The following is a 23560-nucleotide window of genomic DNA, read 5'->3' as shown; positions in this document are numbered from 1 at the left end:
TATAGAATTATCTAAACATACTCTTCACCCGACTACAATGCCACCAGCTGGATAAAGCAAGAGCCAAATTGGTGCATGTGTGGGTAGGGACCCAAGAAGAAGTAAGTGTTATGTTATGTTATGTTATGTTATGTTATATAGGGTCTTGTATAGCGCAACGGCTACTCCAAAGGAGTGTCCCGGCGCTTTTATGCTCCAGACCCAGAAAAGATAGCTAACAAACACAACAACAGACAGGTAACACAAAGAAAAGAGACAGTAGAAATCTAATTGGAAAATAACCAAGTCTTAAGACCCTTCCTAAAGGCCAACAGATTGGGCGTGGACCGCAACGACAAAGGAAGGGAGTTCCACAGCTGAGGGGCCAAGTATCTAAAAGACCGCCCTCCCAGGCGTGCTCTCTTTATACGTGGGACCAGGGCCAAGGCCAAAGACTCCGATCTTAAAGATCGCGTCGGCTGGTAAAAAGCTAACCTTTTCTGTAGGTATTTAGCACCCGTGGCATGCAGTGCCTTGTGAGCCAATGTCAGAGCCTTGAACTTTATCCTCTTCTGTATGGGAAGCCAAGGGAGGGATTGCAGCAGGTTTGAGGCACTGGCTCGACGATGCAGGCCAAAAATTGCTCGTGCTGCCGCGTTCTGGGTCACCTGCAAACGCTGTAAAAGGTATTCTGGGAGACCCAAATACAGAATGTTAGCGTAATCCAATCTGGATCCAATGAGGGCCTGAACAATTATTCTCCGGTGTTCCTGGGACAAAAGAGGAAAGAACTTTCGGAGCATCCGAAGGATGCCGAAACAGGTTCCATTAAGGGTAGTCACCTGGGAATTAAGCGTAAGCCCATTATCAATTTTAATTCCCAGGTTCTTAGCCCAGATGGAAGCCTGAGCCGGAGGAAACATGTCAACAGGCCACCAATCATGCCAGTCCGGTTCCAGGGGACATCCAAAGAAAAGTATCTCAGATTTATCCGAGTTACACTTGAGGCTGTTCAGATGGAAGCAATTAAAAACAGCCCCAAGGCACTCACGGATACTTTTCTCATCAAATTCTTCGCTCTTACGGCAGGTGAAAAGAAGCTGGGTGTCGTCAGCATATGAGACGATCTGGGCCCCGAAGGACTCCACCAAAGTTGCCAGAGGGGTCATGAGGATTTTAAATAGAGTTGGGCTCAGTACTGAGCCCTGGGGAACTCCGACTCCCAATGGCGGCATTTCGGCAGATCCAGGAGTGGGCTCTTCTTGTGGATTTAACTGACGGAACTACTGGCAGTAAGAAGCAAATACTGATTAGATGTCTTCCTTTTTACTTGTATTCTTAACTACTTACCTACTTTAGGGTTTGAGAGTCACCCTTTGACCTCCTGCCCCTGTGGAGTCATATATCCCCAAACTTTGGGTGAGTCAATAGGAGAAACAAATTCTTTTTTTTCAAAAAAATGCCATTTCCCTGTATGTTTGTTTGTAAGCGAGAGCTCTGCCTCCCGTGTGAATGTCTGATGTTTAAAGCAACATACACCATGGGCACAAAACGATGAAAGATAAATACAGCATAGTATACTATCACATATGAATTCACTTCCTGAATATTGTGTGAGGTGAGTGTGCAGGCGCCAATAAGTCACACGTTGCAGTGATCTGCAACTGAATGCCTAAGTTGAGTTGCATGGAATAAACTTGGCGGAGTCACTACACATGATAGTAGCATGCATGAGAAGTCGGGAATGCCACATTTTAAACCGTCACACAATGGCACATGGTAAAGGCACAACACCATATGCACAGTCTAGATCGATATATTTGATCTGAAATGAGATTCTCTTTTACAGGTGGTACCAAGAGTGGCAAGGATAAACCTGCCAGTGCATGCGGTTATTAATTGCATGCTATATATGATCGATCAATCGTGTAAATAACTGCGTCACTGGGGGCGTGTTCCACAGTTGAATCCACCCTGACAAAAGCCCTGGAACTCTTCAAGCCTGTCAGAGTAGGGCTGAAACATGTTGGTCAAGCAGGGGTCATAAGACCATTAAATCCTACAGTCCCCTTCCATAATTCAGTTTTTACTGTCCCCATCTATTCCGTGAATAAAGGGATACCTTAGCGTGGATAATGGATTTTTATCTTATAGTTACACCCCCTAGTCTTTTTTTCTTTTAAGAGCTCCCTGATATACAGTCAAGCCCACCCTGACCGTAGGAGTCAGTGTGAACCCGATGATGAAGCATGACACTAAATAGTGTGTCTGAGGGCTACATATAAAAAAGGATTCTTTTTCTTTCTCACTCCAGGTGGGGTGGAGTCCAAATGTGGTAAGCACTTCCTCTCATTGTGCCCATTACCGTGAGGTTAGAAGGGATACTCTATAGGTATTGTTAAACAATCCAGCTTGCCAAGGTGCCTACTTGCCTGAAAGAGTGTAAATGTACACAACTGGGCAGTCTGAAAATGTAAAGTAAGCTTGAAAGCTGGTATTGGCCTTAATTAATGGATTCACTTGATGCTTCCTTATGAGACAGATTTATTATTTTTGACTGTTATTGGAAAGGGGTTACCAGCTGAGCTGTGACGTGTCTGTTTTCAAAGGTGCCCACGGAGATGCATAATAATAATAATAATAATCCACATTTGTAAAGCGCACAATCAACCGTATGGGTCTCTAGGCGCTGGGAGTCGTCGGGAAGATTAAGCAAGCTGGGGCCTGTGTTAAACTCCTAACTATTTTCAAATCAGGATTCAATTCTGTGGCGGCCATACCAAGTGCCACGCATCTTGTGTTAGGATAATGGATTTGCAGTAGTTTTCCCACATTACTGCAATGCCTGAGATTGTCACGCAAAAGAACTGTGTCCTGAAGTGCGAAAGTTCCAGATTCTCGCTTTGCTGGGACGAACGGCATAATATGCTCCGAATGCTGTTTTTCAAAGGCAACAAGATGGTGCTAGTGTACAATGGGAGGTATAGGATTCTCAATAGATTATGATGTGGAAATATCCTGGTATCACAGTAAGCCAAACGAACTTCAGAGATTTGAAGACCAAAACATAAAACCACCCACCCACCTAATTAATGTAAAAAAACACCCACTGCTCAAGCCATAGTATCAAACAGATAAACAGATGTGGATGTCCAGCCGCAAAACAAAGCTTCTAAACGCTGCAACTGGTTTTTCATGTAATGTGCTCTGTACCTCCGGGTCGAGTCACGCTATATAAAAATGCAAAAAAAAAAAAAGAAATGACAAAAACCAGGTCAGTCTAATCTGCAGTAAAAGAGGGGCCTACTGGGAGAAGATCCCCGCTGGGGCCCCTCTCACATCCTGTAGTCGGCCTTGGGTCCCAAGTGGCAAAGACCCTGGACAGACTCTGTCAATTGATCATGATCTGATCATGCAATTAATTGTCAGCCAGGGAGGCACAGGCTGGCTAAGGCAGGGAATCTCTGTTTAATTTATTGTTTCTCTGCAGCCCCACTCTGCAACAGGTGTCTCACCTAGGTTGTGGGCTGTGCCATGCTACTACTAAGTCTGGGTGTCATTATTCTGTTAGTGAGAAAGTGTCACTGATAGTCCTTGAATGTCACTCATAATTGCAATGAAATTATGAAAATGTCACACATAAGCAATCTACGAATCTACGATTCTGAATTTCGCACTGATTATCTTAACTTGCATTTATTTTACATTTAAACTGTGTTATTTTATAAGTACATATCTCAAGGTGAAAGCCCGAAAAAAAGTAACAGAATCAATATTTTGTTTTTTTTAGCCACGCCTTTGACCCCGCCTCCACCGTGCACAGCATCACAGTTCCCTTACTTTGTTGAATGCCAATCGACCGCTGGTCCCGTCAGACAGCTGTCTGCGAGCACCAAAAATTAGGACATTTGAAGTCCGCTTGAGCTGAGTGAGGACAACTGGCAGACCATAAAATGTGGGACAAATTGCACATACGGCGCCCGCCACCCTGCCTCTTCTTCACTTCTTAAACACGGTAAGAACCCCAATAATATTTCCCTATCCAAGATGGCGCCCACTCCGTCCTCTTACTATGCTATTTCATTTCGTCTTAAGCGCTCTATTACTACTTCGAACCCCTTACCTTGAAGCCCTATGGCATGTCTTTTCTACATGGAAACCACACCATAATATATTGGAGAAATGAATTTTACTTTATTGCAATATGGCCGCAGCTTCCAAAAATTACAACCATTTCTATGATCTTGTAGTTCAAGTCAGACGATAGGAATAGGACGCAAAGCCCCGCCTATTCATTTGCATGCTGCGCGATGACATCACGCGCGGTCAGCTGGCGAATGTTTACAGCTGAGGGGAGCAGAGAGTGCAGCGAGCGGAGCATCGGGGGCACTGACTCAGGCTGGCGGCGGGGAAGCAGCGTCTGCTGCGACGGGCAGGTAGGGACCGTGTGGTGCCTGACAAAGAGGAGACTGTGGGAAATGACACGATACGCTGTGGGGCAGACCACAGAGCCGTGAAGACCCCCGCGCATGCGCAGCATTGCTTCGGCTTAGCCCTCCCTGCATCTTTCCATGACAGCCCCCCGCCCCCCTTTTGTTTTCGTTCTGGCCCCTCCCTGTGTAATATGGCCCGCCCAACCGACGGAATGCTTGCCTTCGGACTCAGAGGCACAATCAAAATAGAAGAAGGACTCACGCTGCAGTTAGTAGCTAGGTAGACACTTTCATGAAAAGGGAGGACAAAAGTAACAGCGACTTGAAGTTGACCAATAGCAGCATCAAGAGATTGACAGCTTCTGCGGAATTCCAGCACCTTGAAGTAGAACCCTAGGAGCATCAGTAGATTGACAGTTTCCGCGGAATTGCAGCTCTTTTGGGAAAAGACAACAGAAAATCTAAGACTGTTTTGACAGCTGCTTGGACTAATGTAGCTGCGCAGAGGCTCTATGTAGTGCATGGCAGTTATAATCAGTCCTGATGTAGTACAAATGCCTTCAACTCACCCTCGTTTGTCGGTTTGATGTAGTACGATGCCTTCAACTCACTCTCATTTGTCGTTTGACACCAGCAACATTTCTCCTTTAAGGTCAACCTTTGTGCAGCAACAACCATCAAAAATGAATTCTCTGATCACTCTAATTGGATCGTACTCTTAAACATCTTGCCTCTAGCTCATTGGTGAGCCACATGTTGATAGCTGTAGGTCACACTTCACATAAGGGGCATGCTGTTTGTTTTTTCTCTTATAACTTTAGGCCCACCTGCCACACAACCAAAGTGCGGTTGTCCAAGAGTCTTTGGAGATTACTTAAAAACAACCGAGAGGGCGATGGAGGTCGATATCCAGAGAATTGAATTTTTCATTAACTTTTATTGAGTTGGAGAAGTTTTTAACAGGGACAAAGCTAAATTATCATTTGTAGCAAACAGGCAAAAAAAGTACATATTGCACCTAATTGATTCATACCCATATTATCAGATGTGACACTCAATGTGGTCCTTTGGCATCTATGCACTTCAAAGCAAGACTTTAAGCCTACCGAAAATACTGACTGACCTTCTCCCTAGAGCCAAACTCTTGAGGTCATAGACTCAATTGTGCATAGACACGGAACTACTGTGAACTTTGTGATGAGCCCTCCGCTTTAGATATACATCTTGGGGTTGGTCCATTTTGTCCAAGACATTCCTAAACTAGGGAATCCCCAGGTCTGAACTCAATTAGTTCGCAATCATAAGCCCATTCGTTTGTCTTCTCCAATCTTAGTCAGACATTGGCTGAATTCACCAAGACCTAAACTGTTATTTCAACCAACTGTGCAAACAACCCAGCATTTGTAACCTGTGTATGGTCAGTGACATTTTTTCATCTCTGGTCTGCCGCTCTTGCTGCTTTGAGTTTGACCTGATGAAAACTTTCTGCCAGCAGCGAACAGCACTGATATAATTTTGGAGAACCAATAACGTATAGTTTGAGTGGTAGAATGGACAACATAGCAAGGCTTGAGTGAGGGGGTGGAATGAATCATCGAAAAGGTTGGCAGTGTCATTGGGATCAGGGAATAACATGCCTCGATGGTACCCACTTTGTATTGAAGCAGAAACCTTCACTAGTATATCTTCCAGTGTGATAGGATGGTTGTCTCAAATGGGTATTTCTTCAAAGTGCACCAAAGTAGCAAAAGGGAGGATGTACATTCTCCAAAGAAAAGTTTGTAGCATGTGTTCCTATTGACCTATTTATATATTTGTTCCACAAATGTGTGAGTTATTTGGGTCAAACCAAGACATAGGACAGACCTCTGATGTGATGGCATCTAGGAGTTTTCAGCTATTGATATGTTATATTAAAAAGGATATAAAGTGTGGCTAATACCACAAAGTGTGTCTTGACGCTGAGGAAAGGAACAATACGCAGGTATAAATTCAATTCCTAGAGGCCATAGTGACAAAACAATGTTGTTGCTCTGAGGAACCACCAGCCACATAGGTGGACCTAAATTGAAAGCCTATACGAATCTCTCAGCTATAGATATATAGCTGGTATGAGCCGTCTTTCATAGACATAAATTTAGAATGATGGCTTCTAGGAGCCCTTCACCATAAACAACTGCTACTATTGTACCAAGGCACTCAAAGCCATATACATGCCTGACAACGTGAAAAATATTTTCACTGTGACGAGGGGGCGGGCCTGGTGCCCATAGCTAAGAGGCACTCTGCCCCTCACCAAGCCCCCCCCCACACCCCCTCCAAAAAACCCTCAAAAAGTTATTGAGGCTGTTGCTGATGTCCTGGGGTGGTGTTACACATTTTATGGACATCAGCTGCTTACAACCACCGAAAATGAGCTGGCAATCCACTGTTTACAGTTGTTTCCGGAATATTTTCCTTGCCACCGTCTCTTTTCGGGTATCCACTGGGTGACCGTGTGAAGGGAACCAAAGTCATGTGACACTGCAGCACCGTGAGTTTGCAGGTCTGCCATGCTTGTTTAACTATGATGTCCGCTCCTAATAGCCCAACATCTAGACTATAAAGCCTCTCCATAAAATTCATCATACATAGGTAGATTTGTGTTTTGTAAAGTGTGCTGATATTCAAGAGGGCCTCATGGTGCTGAAAATAACCAATTTCGGGGCATGATTAGGGACTTGGAGAGTAAGCAGCCATGTTCATTCAAATGGGTGTTTAATAGGTTTGGGGTACTCATATAGCCATTGCATCCAAGATTTAGCTCTGGCCAGAACTAAGCGCATCAGGAAAGTGAGAACCGGCGGGCGATCATTCTCCTATCTGGCAGCTAAGAAATGGAACGAGCTGCCTCTTGATATACGGCTCACCTCCAACTACATATTGTTTCGGAAAAAACTAAAAACTTACCTGTTTCCCAAGCACTAAGTCCTAAACCCGCCACCTTACCACGACAGCCGCTACCAGCCCATTGATATCGTTCGGGATGAGTGCAGCGCTTTATAAATAAAATAAATAAATAAACAAATCCAAGATTTACTCGAAGGGTTCTCACCTGTGGTGCTCTCAAAAGAGGGGGAGTTATACCCAACCCCCCGAAACTTAAATCCAAAGATTGAGCAACAATAATTAGAATCAAGAAGCAACGCAAACATTTTTAGACAAAAGCAGTACAATATATAGTATGAATAACAGAGAAGACGCCTTTTCTTGACTGCATGGGTTTATTCGGTGTTTGTGTAACCTCTTCATGTGTTTCGTCGTTTGGGAGAAATGTCCCTGGGACTTCATCAAGGCTATCAGATTCAGAAATTCTCTGCAGTCAGTCCTCAGTACTATATATTTAAGTCTTCCAGTTTTCTGTTTTTTACTGATTTTTACAAATAAATACAGACAGAAAATAGTGTTTTTCCTGTCCGTATTTATATTTAAAAGTGGAAAATTGTGCTTTATGTGAGACTTTCCATTGTGTCTTTCATGAATTCATGATCCCTTCTGCAGTATTTACAATTGAACCGGCTGCCTTGTGGCTGATATCTGCTGTACAATTTAAAGTGCATGTTTTTTAAACTGTAAATGTTTAACAAACAGGAAGTCAGCCTGTTCCAGCCTGTTACTCTTAAATAACTGTAAAAGGGTCGGACGAGGGCCATGTTCTTATAATGACTTGTGTCAAAAAGATGATTGCTTCAGTATGTATTTTAACCTCCAAACGTTGTTCGACTTCAAAGGCAATGCAAAAATGAGGATCCATCAGATTACGAGAAATAATGTCTATTAATAGAATTTTATATCTGTTTTGTAGTGCGTAGGAGACATCAGACCACCAAAGGCGTTGTGCAACACCTCCACTCGGGCACGTGTTTGCTCTTTGCACCCACTCTGTACCTGTTCTGGGTCCAGCACGTCTAACATTCCTTCCATGCGTTCCTGAGAACACGAGCACACTTTTGTTGGTTTCTGAAAATTGATGAAGTTCGCCATGTTCATCTGAGTGTTGGTGAACCCCAGGTAAGCCAGCTTGTGCCCAGGTGAGATTTATTGTACCATCATCGGTTAACTTGTTGCTCAGGCTTTTTGGTGCTACCTAAGAACACAACTACATATCTCCACTGGAAGATTGCAGGTGTACAGGCTTTGTCATCATGGTGCTGATTAAATTTGCCCCAAGAGAAATTGTGAGCATTATGCATTCACAAAAAAAGAATTCTAAGCTAATAAATATTCAAATAGCTGCAAGAGTTATTTTTGGGACTCTCATGGTTGTTCCTTGTAGTTCAGGCTGAACAGACTTTAACTCTTACCCACATGAGGCATGTTACAGGAAAATGTACTCTTTGTAAACGTTTGTACAAGTGGTTGCAATACAAGTTGTTTTTTGCTTATCTATGGTATTAATTTCAGGCTTGCAAACGTTGCGGCTGTCGTAGCAAGCTCAAATACAGACCAGTATGGCCTACTTCCATCCACAGATTTCCATCCTTCCTTTCTTGTAGTGCAACAAAATATTATCTCCCGAAACACCAGTAGGACTGTGGAGTGTACACCTTTGTAATCTTCAGACATCTAGTACTCAGAAATTCCAACATTAACAACTGCTATCTCGCTGTGCCAAGCCTGTCAATTCTCTGCAATTTCTTTGTGACACCGCAATTCAGGATTGCAGAGCTGCATATTCTCTTTCATTCACTCCTTTACTTACAATAGTGGAGGCCCTGTGGTGCATGACGGCAGGTAACATTTCTCCCTCTTTCACCAGCCCTTTGGTGACACTCGTTTGATGGAGATTACCTTTTTTCCGATTACCAAATGTCAATTTTGCACCGGTCATATTTTGTGTTCAACCCGTCCATTACATTTAAATTGCAGGACAAGTTAAATCATCATATCCATGTCAAAGAAACCTTTAGTACAAATTTGACAGGCTGAGTGCTCTCTTGGGACAGTGCTAAATGATCTTACTTTAGGCCTCGAAATGAAGAAATTAGCTTAAACCAGCCTGGCAATGTATATTGAGCAATGTGTGTGCGACATAATTAAATGTGAATCAGCTCTTCAGAAAAATACTCCTGTCATTTTGCACACATTAGAGATCTATGTGGCGAGAGCTTTACCCATTTTATGATTGACACCTATCGAGATAGTTCAAATAGTGGGTGTTGTGTATGTTTTCTTCTGCTCCTTTATTAAAAGTGAAACAATTCATGCGGCCAAAACCTGCTTCATGAGACCTTCATTAAAAGTTAATAATATATGGAGATATGGTTGGCAGGACAGCGGCTGAGGCCATATGTTTGGTAGGGGTTTGGTGGTATGGCCAACCGTACGTGCTGGGGAAAGTCTCAGGGACACACTAGTCACCCACACCAGGCCCTAGTCCTCTTCCAGACTCGCCATATTTGCCCCAATTTTTTTGAGGAACCCCTCGCTGTGTATACGAGCTTTTCAGCTTCCAAGCAGTGGTTAATGCCCTTTATCCACATTTTCTTCATGGCGGCCATAGCCTGACTCCAACATCTAGCTATATCCCTTTTTGGCCTAATAAACCCCATTACACAGTGAAGTAAATTGTCCTCGCAGGTCCACGTTGCCAGGGATCCCAGTAATACAAATTGTGGTGTCACTGGGATGGGTACTTTTAGGATTTCTGATAGTTTGTCGGTAATCCCTCGCTAGTAAGTTTCAATAAGGGGGCGTGCCCGCACCATGAGAAAGAAGGTTCTCTCACAGTCCACACATCTGTCAATTGGTAGAAGTAACCCTCCCCAATTTGAACAATCTACGTCTATCATTATACACCCTGTGTAGTATCTTCAATTGGATAAGCCACATGCTTATTTTGATTGCTACTTCACCTGGTTGTATCAATACAGCCTCCCAATCTCTATCTTTGATACCACTTCTGTTCAGTTCTCAGCATGTAATTTTTCTGGCTTAATGTTTGAGTGTGCGAAATTACCTTTTCTGCTATTTCTTCCTCAAGTATTCTACTTGAATGGACCACTGTCCTTCAGGGATGCCTAGTCTATGGATTCCGATTGTAGAGTGTGTCTTATTTGGAGATAGTAGTATTCTTGCAATGTGTCTAGCTCATATTTTGCGTACATATCACCAAAGGTTAACATGTCGTCTCAGCCTGCCACATCCTCCAGTGTAGAGATGCTAATGAGATTATACTTCATTTAGACAGTCAAGTTCCTCATTTACTGTAGTCGGTCATCTGCCAAGAGGGTTGTAGCTTGTGACAGCCTAGCTCTCCACCCCACATAATTTGTTGCCTTGTCTGATGCCATCAAAGAGGCCCTGCTCGGTTGCAGGAGCGCATGTCTGTCTACCTTGCCATATATGTAGTGCTCGTGGGTGTAGGTCGCCAGGGCCTCTTTGGAGGTGAAGCACCACTCATTAACCGGTTGGAGCTGGGATGCTTTTACTATGGTCTGAGGTTGGGTAGCAATATTCCCCAATTATATACATTGAGCTGAAGCGTACTCTGGGCAAGCAGCGTGTGTAGTGTACCATCCACTTTGTCGGGATGTGCCAGGGAACGCTTTGAATGTACTAGAATTTCGGCAGAGTAGTTATCTTAAATAGAGAAGTCGTACCCATGAGTGAGAGGGGCAAGTTTTGCCATCTATGTCCGTAACTCAAGGAAGACCACCTCTAGGTTTTGCTGCTGGAACTGGGACCAGTTGCACATAACCTTAATCCCTAGGTACTAGAACCCCATTGGCGTGACCGCTGTATTCTATGGGATAGGTTTGTTCCAATCTCCCACGCAGTACAGGGTCAGTTTGGCCCAGATGATTTTGTAACCTGCATAACGTTTGAGATTAGCAAAAAGGGCTAGAACCCTTGCAGTAACATCGTGGGGTCTGACATATACAGCAGTAAGTCATCAGCGTGCAGTGGCACTTTCTCTGGCTCACCCGCCACTTCCGGTAAGCCTACTATGTCACACCTTATACACACCCCGGAAGTTAACAGTTTAATGCAGAGGGGAAACAGTGGCGGCAGTAGGGGGCTTCCTAGCGAGTCCTCTCCTTTCTTACAGTCTTACCATCTTTGCCAAAAACAATACATAAAATTATAATATATTAATTGAAGGTAGAACATTTGGTTGTTAATGGTTGTCTGTTCCATTTGTTTGTCACTAGGGGAAAGATCTATCATTACTACACCAGATATCCTTATACCATGGGCGTGGGCATGGTCTCTTATTTTTTTGCCATGGATTATAAAGGGCCATAATCATAATTATTATAATTACTACACTTATTTCACACAACAACATTTTCCTGGTACCTGATAACTGGTGTTATTTGTTGGGTTAACTCCTCACAGGTCTATGTATTGAATAGTGGTGTCCCCAATGAGATAAGAGCTAAAGGAGAGATCTAGGACAACTGTACCTGAAAACCCAATAATATGAGTGTTTTTAGTGACATTCAACTATGCAGTGAACTTGTTTGTTTCATGACTGGCATATCAGTTGGCAATTAAGTAAGCAGGGTAAGCAATGATCGATCGGTGGCTTTGGTGAGCACTACTAGGCTTATAGATCATTAGAAACAGTTGGAGACATACTGCTAGTCCCTTCAATGAATACCTTTTGTTTAATTATGAACAAATGAAATTTGTAAGCTTCAGCTTTGGCAATTTCTTTTTTAATTTTTTTGTATATAATTTTACATGATGGCGTGAACTCATTACACGAGGTCAGATTCATTTTTTAGCATGGGGAGATTAAGTGATTTGCCCAGAATGACAGGGTGTTGAGCTAACACCAGGACTCAAACCTGGTTCCCCTGAGCCAAAGTCTGCAGCTTTGATCATTATGCCACATATCCCCCCTTTTCTCTTACTTGTGGTGTGAGGAAGAGGTATCTTGAGACTTCTATTGAATGTACAAACCAGGTGATACAATCATCCCATGAAGTAAATTTTTAGAAGTTAGCAATTAAACTTAACATTCTTTGATGTGCTGATATCCCGTTTTCAGTTGCCCTGTTAATGGCAATGAGTTGAATGTACCAGAATGAATTATCCCCATCAACTTGAATTGAAAAGGACTGCTGCATGGCTCAGAAAAGCATGCATCCCTGCCATTTGTTTCCTATGATGAGGTTTAATGTAGTTATTATGATTTTCTTTCGGCCATGTTGCACACAACAGTTATCCAAGTGTGTTGAGGGCCAACGGTGATGAAGCATGCAAACTAGAGCTGAGCTCTGTAATCGGCAAAGACGCACCTGGGGGACCCTCCTTTACTGATCGTGACTATCATCATCACTTCACCAACTGTTGAGGATTGACAATGGTGGCAGCAACAGATTATAGATGCAAGCTTGGAATATGCACATGTCCTGTACCAAGGAGAGTTACCTACTGACCTTTCAATTTTTAAAGTGGTCTGTCAGTCCCCTCGCAACCAGGTTTCTTTGATGCATCCATATGGGACATGGATGATGCGTGTAGGATTATCATCTTCTGTGCAATAAGCGATGTGTGTGGGCCGTATGTGTGGTGCATGACGGTGCCTGCGAGGAATTCATTTTAATTTAATGTACATTAGTAGCTGAGCTGCAGGTTGAGAGAGCCTGCCAGGCAACAGTCTGAATTGCAAGGGTGTTCCAGAGCAACCTGAAGGCCTTTGTAGTGGGTCAGATTTTTGGTTGTTGAGTATAGGAGACATACGACATACAACTTAGTGTAAAGACAGCCTTTGCCCACTTCCTGAACTATTCTTCCACAGAGGTGCTGCTTCCAACTTGCTAAGAGGTAGTTAGATTAGGAAACCTCTCCCCATTGTAGGCCTTTGTTTTTGATCTCCCCTCGTAGGGAGCTCCTGTCCCCACTGCACTTTTCTTCTGACATTAGAGGACAAAGACCGTGACTTTAACAGTCTGGGAGGAATATGCAAAAGTTAGAAACTACCTGGGATCCAGCTTCCTGGCTGCTGGATTGCTGTTCCCTCTTCCGGAGGTCCCTTTGACCCGTGAACGTTTTGTCTAAACAATTAATATTCGCTACATTGGGACTCTCCTACTTGGCTTTGTGTGTACTACTACAGGAGGTTTCAGGCATCTTGAAGACTCAGCTGGTCTGACTACATCCTGGATTTTATTGACCGTGCTGACTGCAGCCCTGAAGCCCACGTTAATTATTTTGTATTTCCTGTATATTTTCTTGAGTCTGGCTGTTGTCCGGGAATCGTTATTCAGGCTCCTTTTATCTTCTGTGCGTGCACTTGAACTGTCACCCTGAAGAAGGTGTGACCCGAACTAGGGTCTGACACCGAAACGCGCGTCGACGCTGGAGCCATTGTGCTCCCTTTGCTTGAAATTGTCTTCTGGAGAACTAACTTGAATATGGACCCTATTAGTATAATATAATGAAAATGAACTAATTCTGGAAGCTCCTTAGCAATATTTATTGTCTAAATGTCCTTATGTGATGTAAATATTGTTCTGTAACAAAAGACTGTGTTTGATACATTTTAATGTTTTGTTACTGGATGGAATGTTTGAGTACGTATGAGTCAGTGTTTGCGTGTTTGCCTGAAATTGTGTACGTGTGCAGCTCAGGATGTTTGTACTTTTTGTGAATAATTTTAGTCTGTTATGTCTTTTGCACCATGTTGAGTAAATATGTTAAAAGCAATATGGTATCTCAAACGCATAAGGTCTGTACTCTCAATTTGAAAGGTACCCCACCAAGGACTGTTTTGTATATATCAGTGACTTACTACATTATGTAAAGACATTTTTAGGCAGAGAGTTCTTTTTGATTGTTCTGTGACTGTTCCCCTGCTCTCTCTGCCTTACATTCGCCTCAGGGGCCCCCTTTCTTGTGAGTGCTAATTCCCTCTCAGTCCACCTCCGATTATCTTGGGTGTTTGAATTTGTGGCCCACCCCATTCTGGTTTTAGAGATTAATAAGTGTAATTGCTTCTCCATCAAATGACGCAGTGTAGACCAAGATGGAGTTATGGGATCCTTAGTCAAGGGCAATAGATGCTGAGTAGACTGCTGCCAAAATAAGGATGCCAGTTCCGATAAAATATTTATCCTTATGGGCTCTTCACTGAGAAAATAGTTGCAACACTAACTAAGAATTCACAGTCTCGCCCCAGGGGCTCAAAGGGCTGGTTTGATGGCGCGTGCACTAAGGCATATAAGTCCCTCAAGAAAGCACCCTATAGCCATCTGAGGGTCAGTGTTTTGGTTGAAATAGCTGTCAGCAATGCAGACAATCGATTGCCAGGTGGAAAAAATTCATTAAAGATGAGGACCGGGACACGCTGACCCAGGACAGTAAGATAAGGGACCGTACTGCTTTTTGGAGGGCTATTATGCTGCTTGCATTGTTTGATTTCGGAGTGATTGCACCCTGTTAGAATAAACTTTAAAATAAAGTTTTAAAAAGTTATCAAGAAACAATGGAATGATGGTTTCCTCTCAGGCGCTACAGCAAAACACGAGATTGATTACACATGCGTCCTCAATGCGAATGCCTTTCCAGACAATGATCACTGGTTAAGTAGTGAGTGAACCCTATTATCAAAACTCTTATCCCTCCTGAGGAGTGAGTGAGTCATTTTTCCTCTATTTACTGCGCCCCTCCAATGGAGCCAGAGAACAGAGCGCTTATGAACAAGGTCTTAAATCGGTCCAGTCGGTTTTCTCTGTTCTGGAAGTGACTGCCTCAATAGTATGCATAAGATTGCTTTTTTGCACAATATATTTGACTATTTGCACTGCCACAAATTACTCCAGTATAGTACAAAGGAACGCTGGGCCACAAAGCAAAAACAGCAATTTGGTTGAGATGCAACCCTTGGTACATCAGGGCCTAAGTTCTATTTAACTTTCTTTTTATGTGCCCAATTTTCTTAGATGGAACAACAATATCTCAATAGGATCACTTGATCAACAGATATATTTGCATGTACAAGTCATTACAAAGGATCTGGAAAAAAGAGAGAGACTCAATCTTTTGGTTTTTGAAAGTGCATATAGCATCATATATTAAAAGACAATTTAGGAAAAGAGTCAAAATAACAGTTCAGAGAACAGCACTTGAGGCATATAATGCGGAGGCAACCCAAGGGGGCTTTGTTCACTACGTGATAGTGAAGCAAACGGTGATGGCGCGAGTGACATAAGGGTGAAAAACAACGATGAGCGCAAAAAGACACAATGAAGATAATATATATATATATCTGTTGATCAAGTGAATCCTATTGAGATAGTGTTGTTCTATACACATGTACACCCAGATCTCAATCTGGTCTACGGGTTATACTCCTGTTGCTTTTCCCCAATTTTCTTGGATAACATTCTTTTTATAGGTCCCAATCTTAAATTATTTGATCATCAGAGTTCAACACTGATAATAAAATATTGCCCAAATCATTGTAAGCAGGTTTCTACTCTTTGTCAGGTTTGGTCTCAGAGAGGCCCACAACTCCCAACCTGCGCACACTCTTCTTAATACCACACCAAATGTGACTGGAGATTTATGCAGCAACAGTCTTTTTGGACGTGGCTAAAGTGTTTGACTCCATAGAGTAGAATTTCCTCTTAACCACATTATACATAATGGGGATAGGTGAGGCCTCTTTAGACGGACTCAAACCATGTGGCAAAGACAGAAGGTAATTGCAGAATCTCAAACTCTATACAAGTAGCCAGGGGCACAAGGCAGGACTTGCGCTCTCTCCATTGCTTCTCATAGTTGCATCTGAACCAATGGTTAGCTTGCTTAGAGAATGTAATTCTTAACAGGAATACGTTTAGCCACTTGCAAAGTTTGTATCACTTTGTCTGATGATATTTTGTTGTTTGTTAAGAACCCGTAGTTGAATTTAGAGCCCACCCCCCCCCCACTAATGCCATCTGAGAAACAATCCAAGAGAGATCCCCCCTTGAAATGATAAGAAGCCTTTGTAAGATACCTGGGTATGCAATTCCATCAGGAGGGAGATAAGTCATTAGGGACAACTACATTGGGGCATTGAACAACATCCCTATGCAAGTGGACAGGTGGATTAGACTGCCACTCTTAATGGTTGAGCGCACTTATGAAAATGGTGGTACTACTGAAACTATTATACAACACCTCTTTCAAAATATCCTAATAACTCTGCCTTGAAATTGTTTTACCTGTTACAGTCACACATGGCAAGATTGGCCTGGACAGGAAAGCAGCCCGAAATTAACTGGCAAACGCTGGTGCTATTGGTCAAAGCTGCCAATTTTGAACTGTACGACCTAATGGTACATCATGCATTCCATTGTTTCAACACAATACTCCTCTCACATTTGTAGTGGAATGTGATATAATTAACCCTCTTCACTTGTACACAGCGCCCATGATCCACATGAGAAGACCACTAACTGAGATAAACACTGTGCCCCTCACTAATTGGGCCTGGCAGAGATTAGCTGTATTTAGAGTAGCAGACAAAATACATCCACCTTTGCTCCCTCTGGACAATAACCCAGTGTTGCTGCTTATCACAAAGCCAAAGTGTATAGCTCAACTCCATAACAGGGCAGTATATATGATAGGAGACGTGTATGCAAAGAAAAAGTAATTATTCTATAAAGCTTTGAATCTGTAACAAACTGAATCCCCATCAGACAGTTTTCTTTACTAAGTACTGAAAACCCTGTGTCAGAGGCATATCCAACATCCAGCTCGAATCCCTGTAATGGCTGCTGTAATCCTTGATGTCACCTAAAACCCACACTGTGGAAACTGGTGCCTAATATGTTTATCATGTTGGTTGACACTGAAGGAAAATGGAAGAGATTACAAGGAAAATGGAAGGCAGAACTGGACATTGAAATCACAGACACCCAAACTAAGAAAGTGTCCTGAATGTCAGGCACAGACTGCAGCACTATAAATGTTTAAAGAGATGCTGCTACACCCTACTGAATCTGTTGAAAATTGACCTTGAGGCAAAGGCTGTGTGCAGGAGGTCCAGAGTTCCCGGTACAGATGTCGTTCACTTCTCATTGCATTGCCAGAACATCAAGGACTACTGGACTGACATAGAACATAAATTGTCCTAAATTATAAACTCCGACTTCAAACAGACCGCTCTAGTTGTGTTACTGGTGGGCAGCACACTTATTGGCTAGGCGGGTAGCATTTAGAAGGAGAAGGCTTAGCCACAAAATAGATGATTGCTTTAAAGATCTCATTATGTGTAATAATACAACAGAGCTGTATGCTTGCTTTCTTCCCCACATGCCTAGACCCAGACATATTTGTGCCCACTGAAAGCGTATCTACTTTTCTGGGAGTAAGAGGCTTCTGATAACAAGACCAGAGTGAAGATATATTAAGTTGTAATGATGCTGTTGGTGTGAGCGAGACATCCATCAAAAGATAATGTTGTCCTTAAATTGATTGTATTGTGCACATCTGAAGGCTTGTGTGTGCTGCTTGCATTGTTTGATTTCGGAGTGATTGCACCCTGTTAGATTAAAATAAAAAATAAAGTTAAAAAAAGTTATCAAGAAACAATGGAATGATGGTTTCCTCTCAGGCGCTACAGCAAAACACGAGATCACACATACATCCTCAATGCGAATTCCTTTCCAGACAATGATCACTGGTTAATAGCAAGATCTATTGTTGGTAGAGTTCAGTGTTCAGCACATACTGCAATCGTGGGACAAAAACAACGTATTACTGTGTAGGCCATTTCTAGACCGTGAGCCGCAGGTGACTGTCAGTACAGCCTTCTCTCTCATGAGCTGAACTGCTCACATTAGCAACTTCACAGTTCAGGGTCAATGATTAGATCCTAGGAAGTTCAAAGAAAAAATTGTAACAAAGTGGTTCTCGTCAGAGCAGAAAGTATGACCACTATGTACTTCATAAAAAGACAGGCGAGCACCCAGTCAATGTAATTTCCCACACTAGCTCTGACAATATGGCATTGGGGAAGTCATCCGGGTAACCTATTGGGACGATCATATCCATGGGTGGACGATGATTTTGTTGATACCGATCAGCAGGAGACCTCGGCAAACCCATGAATGGAAGATCAACTAAGTACTCAAACATACTTCCAACGTTGGGGAGCTCCAACAATTGACATGTTTGCTACTCACGAAAATACAGTGTCAAAACCTCATCTCCAGGTACCCTCAGCTGCAACTCCTTAAGAATGCCCAATTAATCAATTAGTACAGGATATTTGCTTACGTTCTCTCCCCCCCACACTGATTCGGTGCGTATTCAAAAAAATGTAGCTAGTGCCAATGATGATTCTCATAACTGAAAGTGCGCTTGACCGCTGTAGTTCTCCCTACTTCTAGCGATAGCAGTTTACCCTCATGAGAAGTTAGTTTGTCAGATTTGCTCACACAACAATAAGGAAGACTTAGTACACCCCAAATTCAAAGTGCGCAACCTTGCAGTTTGGTATGATTTTTGGTATTTGCAGCTCCCTTAGATATTCCTCATACCAAAAGCGGCTAGGAAATCTACTACATGAACGAGAAGTATAGCTGACTGGATGAGATTTGTACATTACCGGAGCAACCTTTTTCAATCTCGGTACAAAGTGTACTTCTTACACCTTCTTGCCTATTCATGAATATGGAAACATTTAGGAGCTATAGCTGCTTACCTCAGAAACAAAAAGGGCACTAACCTATTTTTAAAAATCCTCTCGTTAAAGCATTTGTGAAGGGTCTTGAGAAGAATAATCCTCCAGCGGATCTCCTCCCTGTGGAATCCTTTAACACTAGAGAAAATTTCTCAAATCAAGGACACAAACACACTGATAAAATCAGGAGTGCGCAAGTTTACTGGCTTACTTTGTTTCCTGGGCTGAAGGCATATCCTAAGAATACTGGCTTTTCATCGGTTTGGAACGTAGAGGAATCTGAAGCTCCCTTTATCTTACCAGCCCCTATTAAAGGGAGTAAGTATCCCTAATAGACCTTTAATCATGGAGGGTGGATGGATGCTGGGGAATGGATTTTAAGGGGGGAATGAATGAATGAATGAAATGAAATTTATAACCGCGCAACTAAGCCCGAAGGCATCAAGGCGCCTAACCAAAAAATCAAAAAAGGCAATTCCAGAGCTAAGGGTAGGCTTTGGCAAATAGCCACGTTTTAAGCGCCTTCCTAAAGGCTTGCTTTGAGGGAAGGGATTTGATCTCAATTGGCAGAGTATTCCACAACTTTGGAGCCAAAGTTGAAAAGGCTCTGCCACCCCACTTGGCTCTACTAACGCGGGGGATTGCTAGCAAGGATTTGTTAGCTGAGCGCAGAGTTCTGGAAGGGGAATAGGGAACCACCAAGTCCCTCAAGCCTCCAGATCTATTTGTAGCCAAAGCCCCATAGATCAAGCAAAGGGACTTAAAGGAGATCCTGGCCTCTATCGGGAGCCAGTGCAACGTTTTTCTGGCAGCCGTAGCAGAAGCCCGCTTGGGTAGATCTAACACAAATTTCGCTGCGGCATTCTGTACCATTTGCAGTCTCATTATAAGGCCTTTGTTAATGCCAAGATATAAGGCATTGCAATAGTCCAGTCTTGAGCCTATTAATGCTATTGCAATTTGCTTTCTGGCTTGAGGGGACAAAAAGTGTTTTATCTTCCTCAAGATGTTTATTATGCCCCAACATGTGGAGATGGTCCTATTTAGTTGCTGACCCATCCCCAGAGTAGGGTCAATCATGACTCCTAAATTCCTGGCCAAGGCAGTGGGTGTAGGGCACAAGCCCAGGGAAGAGGGCCACCATTCCGCCGACCAGATATCCTCCTTACCTCCAAACACCAGAATTTCTGTCTTCTCGCCATTAAGCTTCAATGAATTGCAGATCATCCATTGAGCAACTGCCTCCATACAGTGTCTAAAATTGGAGGCAGCCGAGATGACAGGTTGGGCGAGAGACATCATAATCTGCGTGTCATCGGCATAGGAGACTACCTCAATCCCATAAGATCTAATAAGCCTGGCAAGTGGGGTCACATAGATGTTGAAAAGGGTCGGACTTAATGCCGACCCCTGAGGGACCCCACAATGCACCGGGAGGGATGGAGATAGAAACTCCCCCAGCTTAACTCTCTGTTCCCTGTGGCCAAGAAAAGAGGCCAGCAGACTAAGTGCGGGCCCCTCAACCCCTATCTCCCTCAGTCGAGATATTAACACTGAGGGAGACAGGGTATCAAACGCAGCCGTAAGATCTAACAGGATGAGGAGGGTAGTCTGGCCCTTGTCCACTCTAGTGCGGATGTTATCAAGCACAATGGTAAGGGCCGACTCCGTACTATGCTCTCTCCGAAATCCATGCTGCGAATGATCTAAGAGGCCAGAGGTTTCCAGAAAGGCTGCAAGATGCTGGTTAAGATGGGTTTCCAGCATCTTTGTTGTGGTCAGACCACTATTTAATTACTTTTTTCCTTTCTTGTGTTTCATCCTCTAGAAGGAAATTTACTAGCCCTTCCAAGCGAACGTCTAGATCTTTTCATCTTCTTTCTAATGAGATGCTACTACAGGTTATGGAAGACGTCCCCTGTACCCTGTCTGGCAACGTAGAAGAAGATCTAGCCCACTTTGTCGAATGGCTCACGGCAAGATTAGCGACTCTTGTTCCTGAGAAAATAGCCAAAGTGGGAAACAAGAGGCCCTCTGCTCCCTGGTTTACCTCTCAGCTTAGGGAAGCCCGCCAAAAATGTAAGAGAGCTAAAAGAGTTTGGAGGAGGGATTATAATCCCTTGGCAAAAGCTAAACTTAAAAACCTGACTAGATCCTACCACAAGATGATGTGGAATGAAAAAAAAACCTATTTTGAACGTCGTATTGATGATGCAGGAAATACATGTAAGGAAATTTTTAAAATTGTTAAGGATTTTACTGCGCCATCTCTGGGTACCCCGGCTCAACCCCATTCAAAACCCTGGTTGATTGAATTGGCACATTATTTTGTCAATAAAATAACAACCATCCAAGATTCCCTCGCAGGTTACTCCAATCACACTAAGGTTGATCTACCTGGTGCCCTCTCCTTCCCCAATCCAGCTATGGTTCCCACTCTCTGGGAATTCCCCATGTTGAGCCTTGATTCTTCGTTAGCCCATCTGACCGGGCTGAAGTCGGGCTCTCCTTTAGATCCTTGCCCGGCTTCTTGTCTCAACAAAATAGCCCCAGCCCTAAATGGTCCCATTAATTCCATCCTTAATTCCTCTTTATCTTCTGGTGTGGTCCCCCCGGCCTGGAAGTGTGCGCTCATTCTCCCACTCCTAAAAAAACCAGCTTTAGATCCTACCGTCCATGCCAACTATAGGCCTATATCTCTCCTCCCCGCTCTGGCGAAGGTGGCAGAAAGACATGTGCACAGATCAATCTCGGATTTCATCGAAGAGAATGATCTGTTGCACAACACCCAATCCGGTTTTCGTGCCAATTACAGCACGGAGACCGCGTTGCTGGAAGTCACTGTCGCTATTAGAGAGGTGTTAGATGCGGGAGGAAAGGCCATGTTGGTCATGTTGGATCTGTCGGCGGCGTTCGACACCGTTCCCCATGAAACCCTCCTAATACGACTCTGGGAATGCGGTCTTCGGGGGACGGTGTGGAACTGGCTTAAATCCTTCTTAGCCGACCGTCGACAAACGATCTGGGCGCCTCCACACTCCGCCGTTATGACACCTCTGGAAGTAGGGGTCCCTCAGGGGTCTATTCTTAGCCCCCTGCTTTTTAACATCTTTTAGGCCCCTCTTGCAGAGGTGGCGGAGTCCTTTGGCGCCCAGATCGTGTCTTATGCTGACGACACCCAACTCTTGTTTACCCACGACAAGAATGAGGTGTTCGACGGGATCCGCATCAGAAGCTGCTTAGAGGCGGTCTTCGGTTGGTTCAGAGAGCATGGTCTAAAATGCAACTCCGATAAATCGGAGTTGCTATTCTTTGGCTATGCTACTGAGCCAGCTTGGAAAAACTGGTGGCCGCAAGACTTGTTCCCACCTGCAAAGGCAAGTGTTAAAGCTAAGAATTTAGGAATCATTATTGATAATGACCTAACTTTTGGGCCCCAAATATCTAGCCTTTCGGGGAAATGTTTCGGCATCCTCCGGATGCTTAGAAAATTTCTCCCCTTGATTTCTACCAATCACAGAAGGGTCACTGTTCAAGCACTTGTTGGGTCTAGATTAGACTACGCAAACGCCCTATATCTAGGACTTCCTAAATACCTTGTGAGGCGACTTCAAGTAGTCCAAAATTCAGCTGCCCGTGCCATCTATGGGCTTCCTAGACGCGCAAGTGCCTCTGATCTGCTTAAAGAGCTGCACTGGCTTCCTATAGCCAAGAGAGTCCTGTTTAAGAGTTTGACGTTGACCTTTAAAGCCCTCCATGATATTGGCCCCAGCTACATCAGGAAACGTCTGGTCCTTTACAAACCCAATAGAGCTCTACGGTCCGCCTCCTTGTCTAAAATGGTAGTTCCGACCATTAAACGCATTAGACAGGGCGGCCGATCCTTTCATCACTTGGCTCCTCGTGCTTGGAACGAGCTTCCTCTTTCCCTTAGACAGATTCCCAGCCTTCTGTCCTTCAGAAAGGCCTTAAAAACTTGGCTCTTTACCAGATAGGCTTGCCGCATTCCCTTACTGTTGTGTTGTGTTGTCGCCCTTGAAGGTTTTCTTTGCCAAAGCGCCGGGACACTCCTTTTGGAGTAGCTGTTGCGCTATAGAAGAACCAAAATAACATAACATAACATAACATTTGCGGGGGCTGGTAACAGTGAAATGGGGCGGAAATTTTTAAGAACCCCCGGGTCTAATGTGGGCTTTTTTAACAGTGGTTTAACCACCGCTCTTTTCCATTGTAAGGGAAAAATACCGTCCCTCATTGCCCTGTTCGTGATCTCTAGATACATAGGTAGGAGAGTATCCTTACATTGTTTAAGGAGCTTCAAGGGGCAAGGATCTAAAGGAGACCCCGATCTGGTCTTTAACAAAAGGACTTCAAGTTCCTGGAGGGAAAGGGGTGGGAAGCTGGACAGACACCCTGAAGGCAACTCCTTGGAGGGTATTAGCGATGGGACAGATGCACACGGTGAAGTAGAAAGGGC

The 23560-nt window shown here is 43.6% G+C and overlaps 1 protein-coding gene across 2 annotated transcripts in view; it reads left to right on the top strand.

Annotated features, from left to right (window-relative positions):
• PCMTD2 (protein-L-isoaspartate (D-aspartate) O-methyltransferase domain containing 2) overlaps positions 1 to 23560 on the top strand; it is a 162297-nt gene that overhangs the window by 64008 nt on the left and 74729 nt on the right. Inside the window, exons 2-3 of one of the 2 annotated variants that reach the window (XM_078651649.1) lie at positions 3770 to 3994; positions 8257 to 8462. The gene's annotated coding sequence lies outside the window, so the exon portion shown is untranslated. Of the gene's footprint in view, positions 1 to 3769; positions 3995 to 4284; positions 4416 to 8256; positions 8463 to 23560 lie in introns of those variants that run through there. The other variant, XM_078651648.1, reaches the window with a different exon arrangement.

This window comes from Lissotriton helveticus, chromosome 7, assembly GCF_964261635.1.
Source record: "Lissotriton helveticus chromosome 7, aLisHel1.1, whole genome shotgun sequence".
Classification (NCBI taxonomy): Eukaryota; Metazoa; Chordata; class Amphibia; order Caudata; family Salamandridae; genus Lissotriton; species Lissotriton helveticus.
The sequence above is the reverse complement of the archived record's forward strand: the minus strand, read 5'-3'. Positions and strand labels throughout refer to the sequence as shown.